Here is a 21,073-nt window from a genome sequence, read left to right as displayed (position 1 = left end):
CTAGAAAATATAAAGTTACATTTGTGGCTTGCATTATATTTCTATCGGAAAGCATTGCCCTAGATGAAGTGTGACCTCGGAATATAAGACCCAGATGGTGTCACCAGTGTGGAAAGGGTGAACTATACAATAAATGGTGCTTGGATAATTGGCTCCTAAAAAAAAAATCATGTAAGGCCCCTAGCTCATTCCAGTGAAAAAATCCAGATGGATTGAAGACCCAAATATAAACCCAAACTTTTAGAAGAATGTGTGACAGAACATTGAGTGTGTTTGGGCTGTGGTAACAGAAGACCGTAGACTGGGGGACTCATGAACAATAGAGCTTTACTTCTCGCAGTTCTGGAAGTTGGGAAGTCCAGGATCAAGATGCCAGACATTTGACGTCTGCTGAGGGCCGCTTCCTGGTTCATGGACAGTCTTTTTGCTGTGTCCTCACGCAGCAGAAGGGACAAGAGGGCTCTCTGGAGCCTCTTTTATAAGGCACTAATCCCATTCGTGAGGGCTCCACCCTCACAACCTAATTGCGTCCCAAGGGCCCCACCCACACATACCATCACATTAGGCATTAGGTTTCCGTGTACGCATTTTGGAGGGACACAAACATATATACATACGTGACCCAGGGAAAGATTGCTTAAACACAGACCCAAAATCACAAAGTGTGAAAGGTAATTTGATTGCATCAAAATTTAAAATTTTATATGACAAAAATTCCTTAAACAAGATACTCTGAATTTTGCGAGACATATGATGGAGAATGGATTTTTACCAGAACATAAACATAATGAAAAACTTCTGGAGAGCTGATGTACAATGTGAATATAATTAACACCACTGAAATGTACACTGAAAAATGGCTAAGATGGTAAATTTTATGTTATGTGTTTTTTACCACAAGGAAAACAAATAATGAAATAATTTTTAAAATTATTTTTAAAAAATAAGAATTCCTATAGAGCAATCAGGAAAAAATAGTTAACTCAACATAAAAATGGGCAAAGACAGGATAAGCAATTCACAGAAGAGATAGTTTTTATGACCGATAAATATATGAAAATATACCCAACTTTACTAGAAGTCAGGGAAATCAAAATTAATTAAAACAATAAACAGGCACCATTTTCACTCCCCTCCCCAAACTTAGGATAAGTTGAAGTTTAACTAGATCAAGAGTTGGTGAGGGGAGGAAATGGTATTTTCATTTGTTACCAATGGGACAATGGGAGGATAATTGATACACCTACTATGGAGAAAATTTTGGCAATGAAAATAGTAAAATAAATATAAAAATTACATAAAACTACAATAGTAAAGTTAAAAGTGTGCATGCAATCCAGGGTTTTCATTTCTGGGTCTGCCCCCTTGAGAAACTTGAGACAGGTGCATCAGGAGATGCGTACCAAGACTTTCATTGCAACACTATTAAAAAGCAGGAAACATTCTAAGCAGGCCCAGTAACAGTGGAATAGATGTATAAAGCTTTCTGGACTCCTATAATATAATGAAATAAAGCAGCTAAAAGGAAGTTTCAACCGAGAGTCCGACATAAAACAGGTGTCAGGTACCAAAGGCAGGAGAGACAGCACGGAACTGTCCACGACACATCTAATCACCAGATCGCCCACCGCCACGAGGGCACCAGAGTGCCAGGTGGTTGGAGCTCAGAGAGCACTGGTGAGGAACACTTTTCGGGAGAGACTGTGGTGTGAGTGTCACTCTTGAAGAAGAGTTGGGGCGATCTCCCCTCACCTCGAGCCTGGCGAAGGGGCTTCACGGAGCCCACTGGAGGGCTTGGTCCTTGTGCCCCAGCCTTGGGGTTCCAGCGAGGCGTGTCCGGCATGAGGCTGGGCCCAGGCGGCTGGCACTGCAGGTGGCCAGCAGCCCACCGCTCTTCAGGACCGGCATGTTCTGCCAGAGCGGGTGGGAATTAAAGGCCCACACGTGTCTCCTGCGGGCCACACAGGGGACAGCCATTTTGGAGCAACGTCAAACTCTGCCCAAGAGAATGGATCGTGGACCTCAACAGAGAGAGTCTATGTGACACAAAGCCAAGAGAAGAATGCATTGCCTGGTCATGGAAGCAGTAGAATGTTCCCATTGGCGGCCTCGGAGGAGTCCCGTGGAAATGCCGGAGGAGTATAATTTCACACACTTGCCAGGCTGGAGGCAGCAAAGCTGTCTCAGTCCAGTTCTCATCAGGTAAGAACTTTCCTATTCTCCTTTTCCTTCCCCCACCCCTCCCATCCCCCCGCCAAATGCTAGGAACGAATGCTGGGTGGGGAAGGAGAGAGGATGGCCCACGTCCCAGCTCGCCCACTTCTAGGGGAGGAGGGAAGTTGAAATCAAGTCCGAGCACTGACTGTTCATGGGACTGGACATCTTAATTGCTGAGTTCAGACTGCAGCCACAGGACTTGCTGTCACCTAAGAGTGATCATTAAAGTCACTTGGGCAAGAGAAATATTTCACTGAGGAAGTTTAAAGGGACAGTGAAGGGCAAAGATAAAGTTGCTTTTATTATTACCTCTCGAGTCCTACAAGTTCAATGTACCAGATGCGAGAGCCACACAGACAGCTTTCAAAAATAGGAAGTCATATGCAAAGGAATTTGAGATGCAGAACTATTCATTCTGCATTATGCCATTTGGGTTTTAAAAACGTACCCAGAACAATACTCAATATTGTTTATGGATACTCAGATATAGATGTAAAAGCATTAAAAATGGGACTTGCCCCTAGAATATACAGAAAGTTGTCAAAATTCAACAAAAAAATCCAATTAGAAAATGGGCAAATGACATGAACAGACATTTCACTGAAGAGGATATACAGATGGCAAATAAGAACTTGAAAAGATATTGATATCATTAACCATTACGGAAATGCAAGTTAAAATCGCAGTGAGTGACCGGCCCGGTGGCACAGCAGTTAAGTTCACACATTCTGCTTCGGTGGCCCTGGGGTTTGCTGGCCTGGATCCTGAGTACAGACATGGCACCACTTGGCAAGCTGTGCTGTGGTAGGCACCCCACATACAAAGTAGAGGAGGATGGGCATGGATGTTAGCTCAGGGCCAATCTTCCTCAGCAAAAAGAGGAGAATTGGCAGCAGATGTTAGCTCAGGGCTAATCTTCCTCAAAAAAAAATTAAAAAAAAAAAACCACAGCGAGCTATCACTACACACCTATCAGCATGAGTAAAATAAAAAAGATGATAACACCAAATGCTGGTGAGGATACAGAAAAACTGGTTCACTCATATATTGCAGGTAGGAGTGTAAAATGGCACAGCTACAAAAAACAGTTTGTCAAGTTTGTACAAAACTAAATATATGCTCACCATATGTGATGGTTAATTTTATGTGTCAATGTCACTGGTCCACGGGGTACTCAGATATTTGGTCAAACATTACTCTGAGTGAAACAGCGCATAAAACATTGACCGGCTTAAACTAGTTTTGCTTCCTTAAAACAGGTTGTTGTTTAGTCAAATCTCGCTCAGTAACAGAGACAGCACTGCGCACGTGCCAGGCGGGAACCCACAGCCGCAGCAGGACCTCCGCCTTCACTAAGGAAAACCTGGCTTCCAGCAGCCCGAGTAGCTTGACTGCCATGTGTGGAGTGATTGGAGACCAGCCCGTTGGCTTACCTGGGCCCAGCTGCAGCTTAGTAGCCCCTAACTCCTTAAATTTTGCCCCAAACTTTGGGTGGAGACAGATTTGAGAGCTTTTCTTCCTGTCTTCTTGCCAGTCAACTTCACAGTAAAGCTCTTTCTCTCTTCAAAAGCCAGCGCACTAGTATTGGCTTCTACGTGCATGGGGTAGGAAGCCCTTGCTCGGTAACACGGGTGTGTCAGTGGGAGTATTTCTGGATGAGATTAGCACTGGGGGCAGCCAGTCGCAATGTCATGAGGATGCATCAAGCAACCCCTGGGAAGAGGCCCACATGGCTAGGAACTGAGCCCTCCTGCCAACAGCCAGCGAGGAACCGAGTCCTCTTTCCAAACGCTACGTGAGTGAGCCAGCTCAGAGTGTTTCCTCCAGCCCCAGGCAAACCTTCAGATGGCTGTAGCCCCAGCTGGCATCTCATGTGCAACCTCATAGAGACCCTGACCCAGAACTGCCCAGCTAAACCACCCCAGATTCCTGAACCTCCGAAAATGCAAGATATAATAAAGGTTTATTGTTTGAAACTTCTAAGTTTGGGGGTATTTTGTCATACAGGAACATCTAACTAATACAGAGTCCTTCTGCCACCAATGCTGACACCCTCCCCACCCCCAAATCAACCAAGCCTCTGGACCACTTCAGGAAAGCACAAGAAAGACAGCAATTTGGTGATGAGAGAGAAATCCAAAGAAACAAAGAATTTAGAAAATTGATGTCAGCATGGATGGAAGGGGATGGCTAAAGGAAAGACAAGAGGGAGAAGTGAGCATGGAGGGCGGGAAATATGAAACAGAAAGCTAAAATAAAAATGGAAAGTTCAAGTGCCTTAAACAGATGGGGGATTTGGAGGCGAGGTGGGTGAGGACACCGGGTCTCACACTAGAGGATATTTGAGAGTGATCTCAACTGAAAAGCTAATGATGAACATTCTAGTCCTTAATAAGCAGCAACTTGCTTCTGCGCTTCATCTTCTGCCTGTATACCAAGCCAAGCATAGACTTTGCTGTCTCAAATGGAACCTTCAGTGACCTTCCAAGCTGATGCCAAGTCATGGTCCCTTTGGGGAAAGGAGGAGAGTTATGGCATAAGGGAGTGTGTTTACAGTTGAGCAGGGCTAGCAGCTCTCTGCTAAGTCAGAATGAGCAGCCTCTGTGTAAGTGGAAGTGTAAAGAAGCTTATTAATTATGTATTACCCTCAGCAAGAGGGGGTATAGCTCAGTGGTAGAGCATTTGACTGCAGATCAAGAGGTCTCTGGTTCAAATCCAGATGCCCCCTTTGAGGGTCCTCTTTTCCTCCTTGAACTGAACTGACAAAATCCAGTTTACAGAGACCACGCCCTATAAAGGAGGAGGTTGGCTAGAGCCTGTAAAACCTCATGTGGCCATCCCTTATGATTCAGGGTCTGTTCAGGCACTCAGCATTGCCTTGAAGACCAAGGACGAGTCCATCCCCAACACCCTCTTTGAGGGTCTGTTTCCCAGGGCCCCAAGGGTGCCGACTTCTGTATCTGACAGGGTCCAGTCCAGAGATGTAAACTGCACCGGTTATTTTAATAGAGAGGATTTAATGTAAATGTTAACCAGAGTATCAGTTTCTTAGGGCTGTTGTAACAAAGTGCTACGAACTAGGTGGCTTACAACGACAGAAATGTGTTGTCTCACATTCTGGAGCCTAGAAGTCTGAGCTGCAGGTGTTGGCGGGGCCGTGCTCCCTCTGAAGGCTCTAGGGGAGGGTCCCTCCTCGCCTCTTCCAGTTTCTGGTGTTTGTTGGCAATCCTTGGTTTGTAGACGCCTCACTCCAGTATCTGCCTCCATCTCCACGTGGCAGTCTTCTCCCGCAGTGCCTCTCTCCTCTTCTTAGAAGGACACCAGTCTACCAGATCAAGAGCCCATCCTACTCCATTGTGCTCTCACCCTAACCAATTACATCTTTGACGTCCCTCTCCAAATAAGGTCACATTCTGAGGTGCTGGGGGCTAGGACTTCAACATGTCTTTTTGGGGGGCAGAACTAACCAACAACAACCAGAATGAGAAAACTGAAAGGCAAAAAGGGAAGACTGAGTATCATGAGGTAGTATCTGGAAGAAGCAGCTACCGCCCCAGGGCTGGGGGACCAAGCAGAAGCGGATGAAGTTGCTAAGTCTTACACACTCGGGGAGTATCTCTGTGGATCATGGACTCAGATCTATAAGGAGATGCTAATGTCCCTGAGGAGACATGACAACGCTGGGCCCATGAGCACCAAACTGCAGATGGCAATCACTGTTGCTACTGGGATGGACTGTCACTGCCGGCTGACGCTCACAGGAACCCAAAGAGTGAGAAGGAACAAGTGCTTCTTCCTGCTCCAACCTTCCAGTCTCCCCCTAAGAGCCCTAATGGCAGGAGCAACCAGGAAGCCACCTGGCAAAGGATAAGCGTGGTTTACAGAGTCCGAGACCCAGCATCACAGAGCGGACCACAGTAAGGTGGACTTGGAGCTTAGAGAAATCATTTCTTCAATCATTTCTTCAGATGGCTCTTCTCACCCAGCAGTTAAAGAGTTGAATATATGGAGATTTAGGGCAATGAGAGAGGGTGTGGCCTTGTGCAGAGAGCTCTGATCCATATCCAGTCAATGTGCGTTCTATCTTTGAGGTGTTGCCTGCTTGGCCAGGCCATTGGGCATTTGAGTCTCTGTTTTCAGGTGCCCAGTGCAAAAACCACAAGATAGATGTCACTATGGATCCCTGTCAAGGAATGCTCTTCAGGTTACTGTCCTCATTCGGGGACTGTAGGAAGAGAGGTGGCAGAGCTGCAGGAGAAAGGAACCTGTTGCTCCTTCTGAGGCAGGGAGATGAGTTAGCTGCAAAGCAGGTCTGGCAACTCAGCCAACGCATGTCACAGGGGCACCAGGGACGGAAGCTCTGGGTATGGCTGCGGAAGAGGATGTTAACTGGACCTACTGGTATGGCAGGGGGTATAGCTCAGGGGTAGAGCATTTGACTGCAGATCAAGAGGTCCCCAGTTCAAATCTGGGTGCCCCCTATCATTTTAGTCACTAACAGTGGTAAAGGAGTTCTGGTTTCCTCTCGCTGAATCCAGTTTCCAGGTCAAGCAGAGCAGCTCTTCTCAGGGGATGTGTTTGCTCCATTCCTCTGATTTTCCCACTGTCCCCTCACCTGGTACCCACGCCCTCCAATGTGTACTGAATCTCCTGCCTTAGGGTTAGGACTCTAGCCTTTGAAGGTAGCCAGAGAGAAATCTGAGATCACCAACAAAGCCTTCGACTGCTGGCTGATTTCCCAACAGTTGCAAAGGAAGCCGGAAGATCGTGCAATAACATGTTCAATCTGTTGAGAGGAAATAATAGCCAACTTAGAGTTCTATTCCCAGCTAAACTATTCTTAAAGAACAGACAAAAGCTGAGAGAGTTTACTGCCAAAACACTCTCATTAAAGAAAATTTAAAAATATGCAGCTTAGGGGCTCACCCCATGACCAAGTGGTTAAGTTCACATGCTCTGCTTCAGCAGCCCAGGCTTTCACTAGTTCAGATCCTGGGTGCAAAATGGCACCACTCATCAGGCCACGTTGAGGTGGCATCCCACATGCCACAACTCGAAGGACCCACAACTAAAATATACAACTATGTATTGGGGGGATTTGGGGAGAAAAAGCAGAAAAAAAGAAAGAAAAAGAAGATTGGCAACAGTTGTTAGTTCAGTTGCCAATCTTTTAAAAAAATAATAAAAATAAAATATACACCTTAGTATAATGAGTGTACTCATTATAAAGTAAAATGAGCCCAGATGGGAGGTCTGAGATACGAGAAGGAATGTTGAATGAAGAAATTGGTAGGTATGTAAGTAAATCTAAAAATCATTGACCATATAACACAATATGGATGTCTAATTTATAAAGTTTTTTTAAAAGATAGAACTAAATACTGGTTAATTATAACATATAAGGAATGAGGGGATAAGAGTTAAAGTATCTTTATGTAATTTGGAAGAAGGATAAAGATACTGGTTAACTTTAGACTTCTAAAATTTGCATGCAGAATTTTCTAGTGTATCATTTTAAAAGCTGTGGTTTTGCCAAGAAAAAGGGGATAAGGGAGTGGAGGGCATATGCTAGTGGCCTTGCTAAACACTCATTAAGTCTAATTATTTGTTGATTCTTTTAGATTTCCTATGTATATGACCATATCATCTAAGACAAAAGTTTTATTTCCTTATTTCCAATCCTTATGTATTTTATTTACTTTTATTACCTTATTGTACTGGCTACGACCTCTACTATAATGTTGAATAAAGGTGTTGATAGTAGATATCTTGTCTCATTGTGTTCATGTGAAAAGCTGTGAACTTTTCACCATTAAGTATATGTTGTGAAGTATACTTTTTATAAATGGTCTTTATCAAATTAAGGAATTTTTCCTCTATTTCTAGTTTGCAAAAAGAATTTTTATATAGATTGATGTGAAATTTATCAAAACTCTATTTTTTTGCATCTATTGAGATAATCATATGATTTTTCTCCTTTAGTCTATTAACATGGTGAATTACACTTACTGCTTTTTGTAAAATTAAACACACTTTGCATTCCAGATATGAATCCACCTTGATCATGAAGTTCTATCATTTTTATATATATGTATAACCAGTTAGATAATAATTTATTTAATTTTTTTACCTATGTTTATGAGTGAGATTGGCCTATCTACTTTTTTGTACTGTCCTTGTTGGGTTTTGGTATCAAGGCTAGCCTCACAAAAGTAGTTGTAGAATGTACTCAACTTTTCTATTCCTAGAAAGATTTTTTGTAGAAATAGTTATTATTTCTTACAAATGTGATAAAACTCACCAGTGAAACCATCTTATCTGAATTTTTCTGTGGAACAATTTTGAAATGACTGTTTTAATAAAATAACTATTTAAAACTTAGAGGACTACTCAGCTTTTCTGTTTTTTCTTGTGTCAGCTTTGGTAAGTTGTAGTGTTTTTTGAGTTCTTGCTCAATTTCAGCATAGCATAGTGTGGTAAAGTCCTTGGACTTTCAAGACATAAAGTGTGGCTTCAAATTCTGAATCCTACCTGAGTGACCTTGGTGAAGTTGTTTAACTCTCTCAGCCTCAGTTTTGCCATATATAAGATGGGAATGATAATAGAAACGAGCACAATGATAGTGCCTAGTTTGTGAAAGTGTTATGATGATTATATAAATTAATCTTTTTGAAGTACGTAGAATAGTGTCTGCACATGGTAAGTTCTTTGTACATGTTTGTTAAATAGACAAATTGTTTTGTGTATTATTTTTCATAATGTTCCATGATCATTATTTTAAAGTCAAAAGAATCTGCAGTTTTTCTTTTTGATTTTTGATATTGGGGGAGTTTTTTCTGCTTTCTTATTTTTCTTATCAGTTTTACCAGAAGTTAATCAATCTTACTTTTCTTTTCAAAAAACAACTTTTGGCTTTGTTAATCTTCTCTGTTGTGCGTTTGTTTTCTATTTCGTTAATTTCTGCTGTTACTTTTCTTTCCTTCTTCTTTCATAGTGTTCTTTTATCCAGTTTTTTAGTAGCTTCTTGAGATGGATTCTGAATTTATTTTTATTCTTCTTTTCCAGTATATTGCTCAAAGCTATAAGTATTCCTCTAAATGCTGATTTAGTGTCCATCAATGGATGAATGGATAAAGAAAATGTGAGATACACACACACACACACACACACAGGAATATTATTCACCATTAGAAGGAAGGAAATCCTGTCATCTGTGACATGGGTGAACATGGAAGGCATGATGCTAAGTGAAATAAGCCAGACTAAAACAAGACAAATACTGTATAGAATCATTTTTTTGTGGAATTTTAAAAAAAAGAAAGTCAGACTCATAGAAACAGAGAGTAGATTGGCTGTTGCCTGGGCCCGAGGGGTGGGGGAATTAGGGGATATTGGTAAAAGGGTACAAACTTACAGTTATGAGATCTAAGGCTCAAATGTGCAGCGTGGTGATATAGTTAGTAATACTGAATTTTGCGCTTGAAATTTGCTGTGAGAGTAGATCTTAAGTGTTCTCACCAAAAATAAAAAAAAGGTGACTATGTGAGGTGACATTGTGTTAATTAACTTGAGTGTGGTAATCATTTCACAATGTATATGTGTGTCATATCATCATATTTTATATTTTAAATATATTACAATTTTATTTGTCAACTGTACCTCAGTAAAGTGGGGCAAAAAGAAACTAAACAAAAAATTCTAAATTATTCATGATGTTCTTGTCTCCTTTTATTAATTAATGTGAAAGGTATGTAAAAATTTCCCACTCTAATTCTAGATTTATTTATTTCTCTTTGTTATTCTGTCAAATTTTTGCCTTACACATTTTGAAGCTATATTACAAGAAGCCTAAAGTTAGGAATTCTTGTATCTTTCTGGTAAATTCAGCCTTTTATTATTCATAGGTGACCTTTCTATCTCTAGCAGTATTGCATGTCTTAAAGTTTATTTTGTCTGACAGTAAGATACACCTGCTTTCTTTTTGTTAGTGTTTTGCAAGTCATATATTTTTTTCATTCTTTTATTTTCAATCTTTCTGTATTCCTAAGTTTTATAGATGTGTCTTTTGTAAATAGAATATAGAAAATTAGTTGGTTGTTTTAACCCAATATGACAATCTTTGTCTTTTAACCCGAGGCATTTAATTTATTTACTTTTAATGCATTTGTTGATGTATTTACATTCCAATCTACCACTTTATTTTGTGCTTTCAATTTGCGTTACTTATTTATGTTTTTCTCTCCCTCTTCCTTTTATTTTGTTTGAATGTTTGGGATTTTTACAATGCCATATCTCCCCCTGCTACTTTGAAAAATATAAATGCTATTTCTTCTATTTTAGTGGTTATACAGCAACTCCATATGCATAGTTATTTCTCAAAGTCTATAGTTAACCAATAACTTTATGCTCCTCTCAGGTAATACAAGCATCTTAAAACACTTTAACTCCATAACCTTCCTCTTAACTTACATGCGGTTTTTGTTTTTTACATTATTCCGTAAGCTGTTTTAACCTCATTATTGTTATTATTTTACACAGTCAATGTTCACTTAGACTTATTCATATATTTACTAATTTTTTGCCTGTTTCTTCCTTCCAACATCTCAACCCTGCTATCTAGATCATTTAGAATAAACCCTTTAGAATTTCCGTTAGGGCATACCTGCTGTTGATGAATTCCTTCAGTTTTTGTTTGTCTGAAATTGTCTTTATTTTACCTTCACTCATGAGCGATATTTTACCTGAGTACAGAATTTTGTGTCGACAGTTACAGTATTTCAGTACTCACAATTCCACTGCCCTCTAGCTTTCATTGTTGCACCTGAGAACTCAGTTGTCAATCTAATAGGCACCCCATTGAAAGTAGTATGTCTTCTTTTCATGATGCTTTTGAGGGTTTCTTGTTGTCTCTGGATTTCTGCAATTTTACTACAATAACTCTAGGTATGGATTTAATCTTGTTTATTATGTTTGAGATTCATTGGGGTTCTTGAATGTGAAGTGTGACATCTTTCATTAGTAGTAAAACAGTCTCAGCCATTGTCTCCTCAAATATTGCATCTGCTTCATTCTCTTTCGTTTCTTCTTCCAGGACTCCATTTAAATGAACTTCAGACCTTCTCATTGTATCCTCTATACTCATTACCCTCTATTCTATAGTTGCCATACTTTTGTCTCTCTGTGCTTTGTAACGGATAATTTTCTTCCCAGTGTTCTAATTCGCGGATGTTTTTCTTTGGCTGAAACTATTCATTGAGCAGAACATAGACATATTCAATGAGTTTTTAATTTTAGTTATTGACTTTTAGATATAAAATTTCTATGTTGTTCTCTTTTCAAATCCTGTTGGTTACTTATTGTGCTTCCCAGTTTCCTACTGAAATTTTCAAGCTTGTCGTTTATCTTCCTGAACACAGCAAACATTGCTATTTTACAGTGTGTTTCTGGCAGTTCTAATATAAAAAGTTCCTGTGTTTAGTTCTTTGGTCTGTTGTTTTTATTGATTTTCATTGATGGTTTTTTGCTTCCCTGTGTGCATAGCTATCCTTAACTATGTGTTGGACATTGTATTCCAAAATTTATTGGGAGAACTAGTGTGTGGGGATGACAATATCTTCTTTCATTTGGTTTTTCCAAGTATCTGAGGGGCTGTAGCAGTTAGGAAACCTCAAGATAGTTTCAAGGCTTGAGTTTTCTGGGCTGTTCAGATGTCACAAAGATCAGCCACAAATTCTTACACTGGCTGTTTCTTTCAGTTCACTCTTGCTTCTCAGGGTCCTAGCCCAAAGCCAGAGATAGTTTTACTAGTGTCCCCACTCTTAGTGGGCCCAGAATTCTGGCCTCTATCCCCCTAGTCCCGAGAGGCTTCCAAAAGTCCCACTTAGCCTCTCAGCTACCTCTTCTGGGCTGGAAAACACTCTCAGGACCAAAGCAGCTTCCGATGCGGAGATTTAACTTTCCATATCCCATCCTTTCCAAGTCACCATCTAGAATTTCCTGTCTAACTAGTTAGCTCTTTGATGCCTTTAATGAGATGTTTGTAATATTTTCTGAGCTTTTTGATGTGTCCTCATAGGAAAGATTATTTCAAATTATCTTGTTCACTAAGGAACAAGGAGATTCTTCAGCAGGATTCTTTATGCCATTTATATGTCTTGAATATTTTTATCCAAATTTAAAAAAATTATTATATAAAGTACAGTCTACTGCTAAGCATTCTCAGTAAGGAAATACTCACCCAGGTTAAAAAAGAAAAAATGGTAGGAGAGAAAGGAGGGAGAGGGAGAAACAAGTGTCCGAGTCTATGTAGAGGCAGCCCTGCTGAGAAATCCCAGCGAGAGGACAGAGGCTTTGCCTTTGATACGGTTCTCAAACCCTCCCAGTCACCTCTGGGAACTAGGAAGATGGATATCGATCCTTCAAAAGTGGCAGCAGCAAGAACAGAGAGAGAGCCTTCTTTCTGGAGATTACAGTCAGGTTGAGTAAATGAGACTTTTAGAGAAAGTGAAGTCCCCACACGGACCATGAAGGCCGACTGTCCCCAGGGGGAGGTGGAAGTGGGCTGGGCTGACTTCATCAGCCTCTTCAGTGAAATCTGACGCCCGTAGCTACCGTGTGGATGGTGCTCAGGGCAGCATTCTTGGAGCAGGTCCTGATATAGACCCTGAGTTTTTATCACAAGACAAAGCGCATTACTTAGCGGTTAAATGTGTGGGGAAGGGTTAGAAATTCCAGCACCTGCTTCAGTAAGTCAAAAGGGCAGACAAAGAGGGGGTACCTGGATTTGAACCAGGGACCTCTTGATCTGCAGTCAAATGCTCTACCTCTGAGCTATACCCCCATTCATGTGTGGCCTTTCATTAGCATCTTTTCACCCATGGAACTACGCACAGGATACTTATGCGTCTATACTTCACTGTTTTTCTGCATGTCCCAAGAGGTGGCGAGTCTTCTCTGCTATGGTCCACTCTCCCATCTTCCCCTCTCCAACCTCAACTAGTCCCCCCCAGCCCTCCTCTTCCTCAGGTTGTGGTCATGCCACCAACCTTTACACCAACCTTTACACCGGAAAGGTCAATTGAGTCTATAAGTGTTTCTACCTGAGCCGGCATGTAGGTCCTAGGACAGGAGCAGTTGGTCCTAGGTCTTCGGTGAACCTCACATTCAGCTCAGGGAGAGCCTCCTCCATACTCCAAGGCCTCAAGGAGAGTGCTCCTTGTTTCACTCATTCATTCATTCACTCAACAAACACTCAGATCATGGTAGATGCCAGGCCCAGTCATCCATGTTGAGGATACAGAGACAAATAAAACATTGTCCCTGTTCCCGAAGAGTCTTAGTCCGAATAAGAGACAAATCTATGAACCAAAATATTTCCAGAGAGTAGCAGAAGCCCAAGCGGAGAACTGTGGGAGCGCGGAGAAATGAGCCACCTGGCCCGGGGAGTCAGGAGCGGCTTCCTGCAGGAGATGGACAAGGAGGAGTTTGGTGGATGAAGAAGCTGAGGAGGCTTGCAGGCCAAGGGAGAAATAAGAACAAACATTTAAAAAGCGGATCAAGTGTGGGGCCAGCCCCGTGGCTGAGTGGTTAAGTTCACGCACTCCGCTGCAGCGGCCCAGGGTTTCGCTGGTTCGGATCCCGAGTGCAGACATGGTACCGCTCGCCAGGCCACGTTGAGGTGGGGGTCCCACATACCACAACTAGAAGGACCAGCAACTAAGATATACAACTGTGTACCAGTGGGGATTTGGGGAGATAAAGCAGAAAAAAAAAAAAAGATTGGCAACAGTTGTTAGCTCAGGTGCCAATCTTAAAAAAAAATTTAAAAATTAAAAAAAAAAGTGGGTCAAGTGTGTCTGGAACTCGGTGAGGCTTGAGACTGATGCCACACAGAAAGTGTGCTCATCATCCCAGGAAACATTTTGCAGTCCTACTAATGCAACGAGTGGGACTCAGCCGTGTCACTGGGGGAAGGCCTGTGACACACAGCATGACTAGCCCTGACCTCACTTAACCCTCACATCCACCTCTCTGTTGTCTAATTCTAGAGATGAGGACACAGGTTTGGCCAGAACAGAACCCAGGTGCAGACAAGCACCAGCATTTGTCCTAGAACACAGGACAATCAATACAGGAACTGGAGTGCCCTAGGGGTCAGGAGCTAATATGGGTGACAAGAGCAATCACCTACCTCCTCTTTATTTGCTACTTCACAGCTAAAAGCAACTTTAGCAAGGGGGCACCCGGATTTGAACCAGGGACCTCTTGATCTGCAGTCAAATGCTCTACCCCTGAGCTATACCCCCTGGCCTACTCTTATGCCTTAATTGTACCTCTTGAACTGTGCAGCCTTCTGCAGTTTTTGGACTCCTGCAGCCAAGCTCCCAGGAGGAGGCAGTCGGCCCCATGACAGCCTGGCTCTCACTGTCATCACTTACTCGCTCGTCCACCTATAGACACCCACCGACCAGTTCCTGTGTGCCAGGCTCATCCTTCCTTCTTCCATGTTCTCTCCCTCTCTCTCTGGCTCTGCTTACCTCTACCACCCCTGCTCTGTCTACACTGCAGGGGGCGGTCACTGGCTCTCCCAGCCTAATAGAACTCTGCTCCCCTCCTCTCCTCCTGCACTAGGGCACTCAGGAGAGAGAGGTCTCTGCATGGATAGAGGAGCAGGTCTGGGCCAAGAACCTGGCCAGGACACCAGATCCTGAAAGACAGATGGCCCCCTTTCTCCCTTTCCACCGTATGCTTATTTATTCAACCCCCCCCTTCCCCCAACCCCCGGCCCCATCCACTCAACCTGCTAAATATTGTGGAGGAACAAGGGGAACCAGCCCCAGGTTCCCACTTGGGGAAAAAACTGACTTGGCAGGGGGTGGGGCGGGGGGACAGTGGACCATCAGGATAGCTTGCCTGTGAGCCACCAGGGCATGGAAGATGACGGGTTCCAAGACTTCTGGCAGACACAGGCAACTCAATGTGGGCCTCGAGAATGGGGAGTAAACCAGGGGAGGGGGCTGTCCTCTAATCTGAAAGGCTGGGCCATGGTGTGGGACAGAGCCGCAGAGAGCTCCCCACCCCCCATTAATGGAGAAGCCAAAAAAGGCTTTGAGCCCACATCAACCCTTCCCAGCGCCGCCCCTCCCCATCCCCTCACCCCATAGAAGCAGTCTCTAACAATGACACTCACAGGGCTTTAGGGACATAGCTGTCTTGTCCAGAAATACTGAGGAGGGTCCTCAATCTCCTGGGCAGATTGTGCCAAGTTTACCTAGCACCTGAAGTGATGTCATACATACTGTGTTCTCCTCTTTTCTTGAGGCCTCTTCAACATACCAGAATTGGCCACAACCTCCCTCCATTGACCCAAGGGGATGATACTTTTAGTTCCTACTGACTGCAGGGGAAGAGGGTAGCAACCAGCCAGCCAGCATAGCTGACAGAGCAGGAACTGGTCTCTGACGGGGCATCCCAGGGCCTACCCCCTGCCTAGACGGAACCTCTCCCACACCAGATGAGCCCAGCCTGGGGAGCACCTTCTTCCTGGCAGAAACCTGGCAGTGAGGCCACCAGCTGGCTCCTGCTACACAACGGACCCTTACCACTCAGTCTCCACGACGTCATCCCTTCCCACCCCCCATCAAGTGGGGTGCTCCTCCAGCCCCCTCTAGGAAGGAGAATTGTTTGAGCAGCTGACCTAGGAAATGGGCCTGAGGGACTGAAGCAGCCCAGGGTGTGCGCCTGGGCTGGGAGGGTTGGGGAAGGACAGGGATGTAGAAGGAGATGACGTCAGCCCTGGGGGGAGGGAAACTGCTGCCTGGCTTGGCCTCTTGGGAGGTGGGGCAGCAGGGGAGACGCAGAGAGAAGACACCATGAGGACAGTCTGTGGGAGAGGCCAAGCCACTGACACTGGGGTGGCGAGGAGACAGGTCTTTGACACTGTTTTAGTTAATTGTGGTTTCTAAGAAAGAAGCCATGACTAAGTACAGTCGAAATTTTAAATTACCCAGGAAAGCAAGAAACGTGGGTTCTAGGCACTGAACGGCTGTGCAGTTTTCAACCAGAGGAAGTGAGTTCTAGCCCAGCAGCGACCAGAGCAGTAGCCAGAGAGATGACAGGATCCGAGGGTCCTCTGCCCATTGTCACACAAAATGTTCAAAGGGTGCTGTCACTGCTGCTTCATGTTGAGGAAAAACTGGCAATTTTTACATTATCATACCATAAAACAGAAATATTTTGGTTTTTACACAGCAAATTTCGTAAATTTTTTATTGTTGTATTTCCAACAGTTAAAGAAAATTGGTTTCTTTCTGACATTGGGGGCTGGTGGCGTGACTTTGAGTTAGGCAAAACATTCTTAGATATGACACCAAAAGCTCAAGTGATAAATTGGACTTCATCAAAATTAAAAACTTCTGATCTTTGAAAGACTGTTAAGAGAAAGAAAAGACAAGTCAGAGACTGGGAGAAAGTATTTGCAAACCATATATCTGATACAGGACTTGGACCAGAATATATAATGAACCCTCAAAACTCAATCATAAAAAACAAACAAGCCAAATGAATAAATGGACGAAAGACCTGAACAGACACTCTAGCAAAGAAGATATATGACGGCAACAAGCACATGAAAGTCTGCTCAACATCGTTAGTAATTAGGGAAGTACGAATTAAGACCACAATGAGATACTGCGACATTACAGCAGAATGGCTGACCAGAGCGAGGGTCGGCGAGGATGTGGAGCGACTGGAACATTCCTACACTGCTGTGCAAATGCAAAATGGTACAACCACTTTGGAAAACAGCTTGGCAGTTTCTTAAAAAGTTAAACATACGCGTAGCATATGACCCAGCTATTCCACTACTAAGTTCACCGAGAGAAATGAAGGCACAATCCACGCACCCACGCACCCAAGGTTCACAGCAACTTTATTACTTCAAGCCCAAAACTGGAAACAACTCCAACATTTACTGACAGGAGAGGATGAACAAGCTGTGGTCTACGCATCCAACAGAAGAATTCTGTTTGTTTTTTTTTTCTAAGATTTTTATTTTTTTTCCTTTTTCTCCCCAAAGCCCCCCGGTACATAGTTGCATATTCTTCGTTGTGGGTCCTTCCAGTTGTGGCATGTGGGACGCTGCCTCAGCGTGGTTTGCTGAGCAGTGCCATGTCCGCGCCCAGGATTCGAACCAACGAAACACTGGGCCGCCTGCAGCGGAGCGCGCGAACTTAACCGCTCGGCCACGGGGCCAGCCCCAGAAGAATTCTTGTCAATAAACATGAATGAACAATTGACGCAACAATAGGGATAGATCTCAAATAATTATCTTGAGTGAAAGAAGCCAGAGCAAAAAAAGAATGCATATGGAATGATCCATTTACATAAAATTCCAGAAAATGCAAACTCATCTGTGGAGACAGAAAGCAGACCAGTGTTGCCTAGAGTGGTGGCAGTAGTTTAAGAGACTAGTATTTTACTAGGAGAAAGAAGGTAGGGAGTGGGAGATTCTGGGCTCCAACTGGGACATAGTCCGTTGCATCTCTCTCCCACTTCCCACTCCCTTCCCCAAAGCTCTGTGGGCTCCGGCCATCTCCTTGCCCAGCACCAGCGTAGAGCATCTGCTTTCACACCTGGAAGCCAATTCATCTTCTTATCCGGGAAACTGAAGCCCCCAGAGCTGATTCATTCAAGGCCTTGGCGTCACTGACAGTTCTGCAACCCCCACCCCCGCCCCTGGGCTTCTGGGTGATTCTCCCTCCTGCCCATTTCCCTGAGTCTCTCAAAGGTACCCCACGAGGCTGGTCCAGCACCCAGGGAGCAGCTGAGCAGTTGACATCATTGACCCTCTCCTCTGACCACTTGTCAAGTTCTTTTTTTTTTTAAATAACTTGAAGACAGTTTATTCTTAGATATGTAAATTATTTTATTTTATTATTATTATTTTTTTGTGAGGAGGATTGTCTCTGGGCTAACATCTGTGCCAATCTTCCTCTATTTTTTTATATGTGGGATGCTGCCGCAGCATGGCTTGATGAGTGGTGTGTGGGTCTGCACCCAGGATCCAAATTCGTGGACCCCAGGCTGCCAAAGCAGGGTGTGCACATTTAATCACTACGCCACCAGGCCAGCCCCACTGTCAAGTTCTTTGTCAGTTTTCATATACCTCTCACTCCCAGGACATGACCCCCACCTGCCCATCCCCTTCTGGCTGTCCCTCTGTCTTTCAATAACTTCTCCTTCTCAAAAGTTCACACTTTTCACTTGCGCAACCCCTTTCCTAGCCTTATCACTGTGGTGATTCGGCCTCCAGGACGCCCCCTCACCAGCCCTGATGATTTGGGCCTCTGCTCCTCCGCTCTTTACCCCCGGCCTGCATCTCTGGTTGTGCTTGGTGATCTCTGCCTCCATGTTGATGAGTTCCCCCATCCCTGCTCCCTCAGTGCCTTGACCTCAGGACTTCTTGGCCAGAGGACACAGCTGGGACCTGGTCACCACAGGAAACTGCCCCACCTCCAAAACTGTGAACTCTGAAGTTCCCTACCCTCACTTCAATCTCTAATTCTCTAATTCTCCCTCTACCAACTCTATACTCCTCCCTCGGAACTTCTCCTTCCTTTTACCCCACACTCCTCCTGGCCTGCTTTCCCCTTCCTACCCAACACAGAGTCATGGCTGGCCATTTTGATCTTGGCTTCCTCAGCTGTTCTCAGGGGTCCCAGAGGGATAGGACAGTGGGGACTAAGGCTACTATAAGCTCCGGATTCTGGAGAAGCCTGTATTAATCATGTTTTTTTATTTTCTGTATTTTATGAAGCTTTAACATCTTGGGACTTTGCATGGGCCAGGAAGGGACTGCCCCTTCCAGGGTTGGCTAATTCCTAGAGATAGCAAACTCTTGCCTACAAGCGTGCCTTTGATATGCAAACCAACCAAACCCCCTTCCATGTCCCCATCTGCATCCTTTTTCAGGCTCTTGCAGTCCAGAGCACTATCCCACTGCCCTAAATCACCCCAGGGTCAGGTACTGGACAAGTAGGGCACACCCCCATAGTCCAGAGCCCGCCAAAATCACTCAGACCATCCAACCCTAAGCCTGCTTACCCTGCCTTGCCCATTTCTTCCCATGCAAACCACAACAAGGCACCTGCCCACGCTCTCCCCCCGGCCCCCGCTCCTGCTGTCTCCTGACTGACCCTGGTGCTGCCCTGCGTGGCCTGCTGTGCCCCCTCATCTTGGAAACTGTGAGCGGCAAACTATATTTTCAATGGCAGTCATCTGATCTGTTGGCCTCACCATGTTTGAATAAAAAAAATCTTGGGTCCATTTTAAAACAGAGCCAACAAGTGCAGACAAAATCTTAGCCTCAAAGACTCCTGAGAAGACAGAGGAGTGAGCAGAAGTGAACTAAAACCTCCACCCCCACAATGTCACCCTCAGAGCGTTCGGACCCTCCTCCTGGATCTAAAGGCCTCTGCATATCTCCACCAGTCATTGCTCTTCCTTTTCCACTAGGCCAGGCCCTCCTTGTCCCTCTCCCTTGTCCCAGGACATCTGTGTCAACAACTGAAAACATGAAAACCACTCCTGCTCAATTCTGGACCCCATTGTCTGGGAAATGGCTGTCTAACCTTTTGCGTTTGCATCAAAATCTTTCTAAAATTAAAAATGGGATCTCCCAGACCAAAGATCTTCATAACATAGAGCAAGTACTCTATCACCACGCTCTAAGCCCATCTAAAATAAGCTGTCCCATTAGCACATTTCACATGACCAGCCACCACCAAGGCTCTAATGATGCACTAACCATCATATCAGCTCCTCAAGAAGCTGAGAGGTAAGCGACTGCAGGGGACCATATTGCCTGCCATCCACCTCCCTCCATTGTGCAGTCACTTAATCTAGTCACCCATCAATCACAGCAGTCACATCTAGGACTTCTGTCTTCTCTCAACATTCCTGAATCTCCAAAATGGGTCGCGTCCATGAAAAACAGAGCCCCTTCCCTACAGAGCCAATATTTACCTGCTGGGTTACTCTCCTTCTCATCCCTCATGAGAAGGTGGCCCACAATTCATGAGGCTCCCTATCGTCCTTGTGGGAGTGAGGCATCGCCTGGACCAGTCATTGGTAACCCTCTTCTGGGACCCAGCTTCACGTGAGCCTGCTCTGGAACCAGAGATCTCTTCTTGCCCTGAGGTCTGTCTGTATCCCAAAGTCCAGGCCCATGGGGTGCCTTTGCTGCTGAGAGACGCTCCACAAGGACCTCACTCTCCGGCCACTCCCTTCCCCAAACCTCCGTCTGCTGACCTCCAGTCAGCTCTCTGCTCTCTCAGGCCACCACCATCATCCTGTTTGGGGAAGGACACCCAAGTCAGGGGGAGGATGGTGGGGATGAAGCTTCCATGAATTCTCATCTCAGGGGGAACCGAGTTATTGTGTGAAAACAAAATGAACTCCTAGCAAGAGCATGAAGTGAGCGTATTGTAATAATAATGATAATAACTAGGGCCTGGAGTCGGAGAGAACTGGGGTTGACTTCAGACCTGACTTTCTATCATGGTTTTACCACTTACCAGCTGTAGGATCCTAAGTCAGTCATTTAACCTCTTTGAGCCTCTATTTCCATATCTTTAAAGTGGGAACAACAATAGTGCCTGTTCCTGTGGTTGTTATGCATATGAAATGATTGGGTCACTTAGAAGTACCTGGAGCAAAGTAAACAATAAACATTAGCTCCCAGTACTATCGATAAAATGTTACAAAATTTGAAAATAAACAGCGTCAACAGCAAAGATCCTTTGATAAACTCCCTGTTCATCACAACGCTCCTTAAAATGGTAAGGAATTGGAAACA

At 44.3% G+C, this 21,073-nt stretch overlaps 4 non-coding genes across 4 annotated transcripts; 2 read left to right on the top strand and 2 right to left on the bottom strand.

Moving 5' to 3' along the window:
• Positions 1-4,873: 4,873 nt before the first annotated feature.
• On the top strand, positions 4,874-4,945 carry TRNAC-GCA (transfer RNA cysteine (anticodon GCA)). Its single transcript has one exon. It is a non-coding gene; the product is annotated as a tRNA-Cys (tRNA).
• A 1,681-nt stretch (positions 4,946-6,626) lies between these two features.
• Positions 6,627-6,698, top strand: TRNAC-GCA (transfer RNA cysteine (anticodon GCA)). The gene has a single exon. It is a non-coding gene; the product is annotated as a tRNA-Cys (tRNA).
• Positions 6,699-12,985: 6,287 nt separating this feature from the next.
• On the bottom strand, positions 12,986-13,057 carry TRNAC-GCA (transfer RNA cysteine (anticodon GCA)). Its single transcript has one exon. It is a non-coding gene; the product is annotated as a tRNA-Cys (tRNA).
• A 1,393-nt stretch (positions 13,058-14,450) lies between these two features.
• On the bottom strand, positions 14,451-14,522 carry TRNAC-GCA (transfer RNA cysteine (anticodon GCA)). Its single transcript has one exon. It is a non-coding gene; the product is annotated as a tRNA-Cys (tRNA).
• Positions 14,523-21,073: the final 6,551 nt, after the last annotated feature.

This window comes from Equus quagga, chromosome 8 (assembly GCF_021613505.1).
Source record: "Equus quagga isolate Etosha38 chromosome 8, UCLA_HA_Equagga_1.0, whole genome shotgun sequence".
Lineage (NCBI taxonomy): Eukaryota > Metazoa > Chordata > Mammalia > Perissodactyla > Equidae > Equus > Equus quagga.
This window is presented reverse-complemented; position numbering and strand designations above follow the sequence as displayed.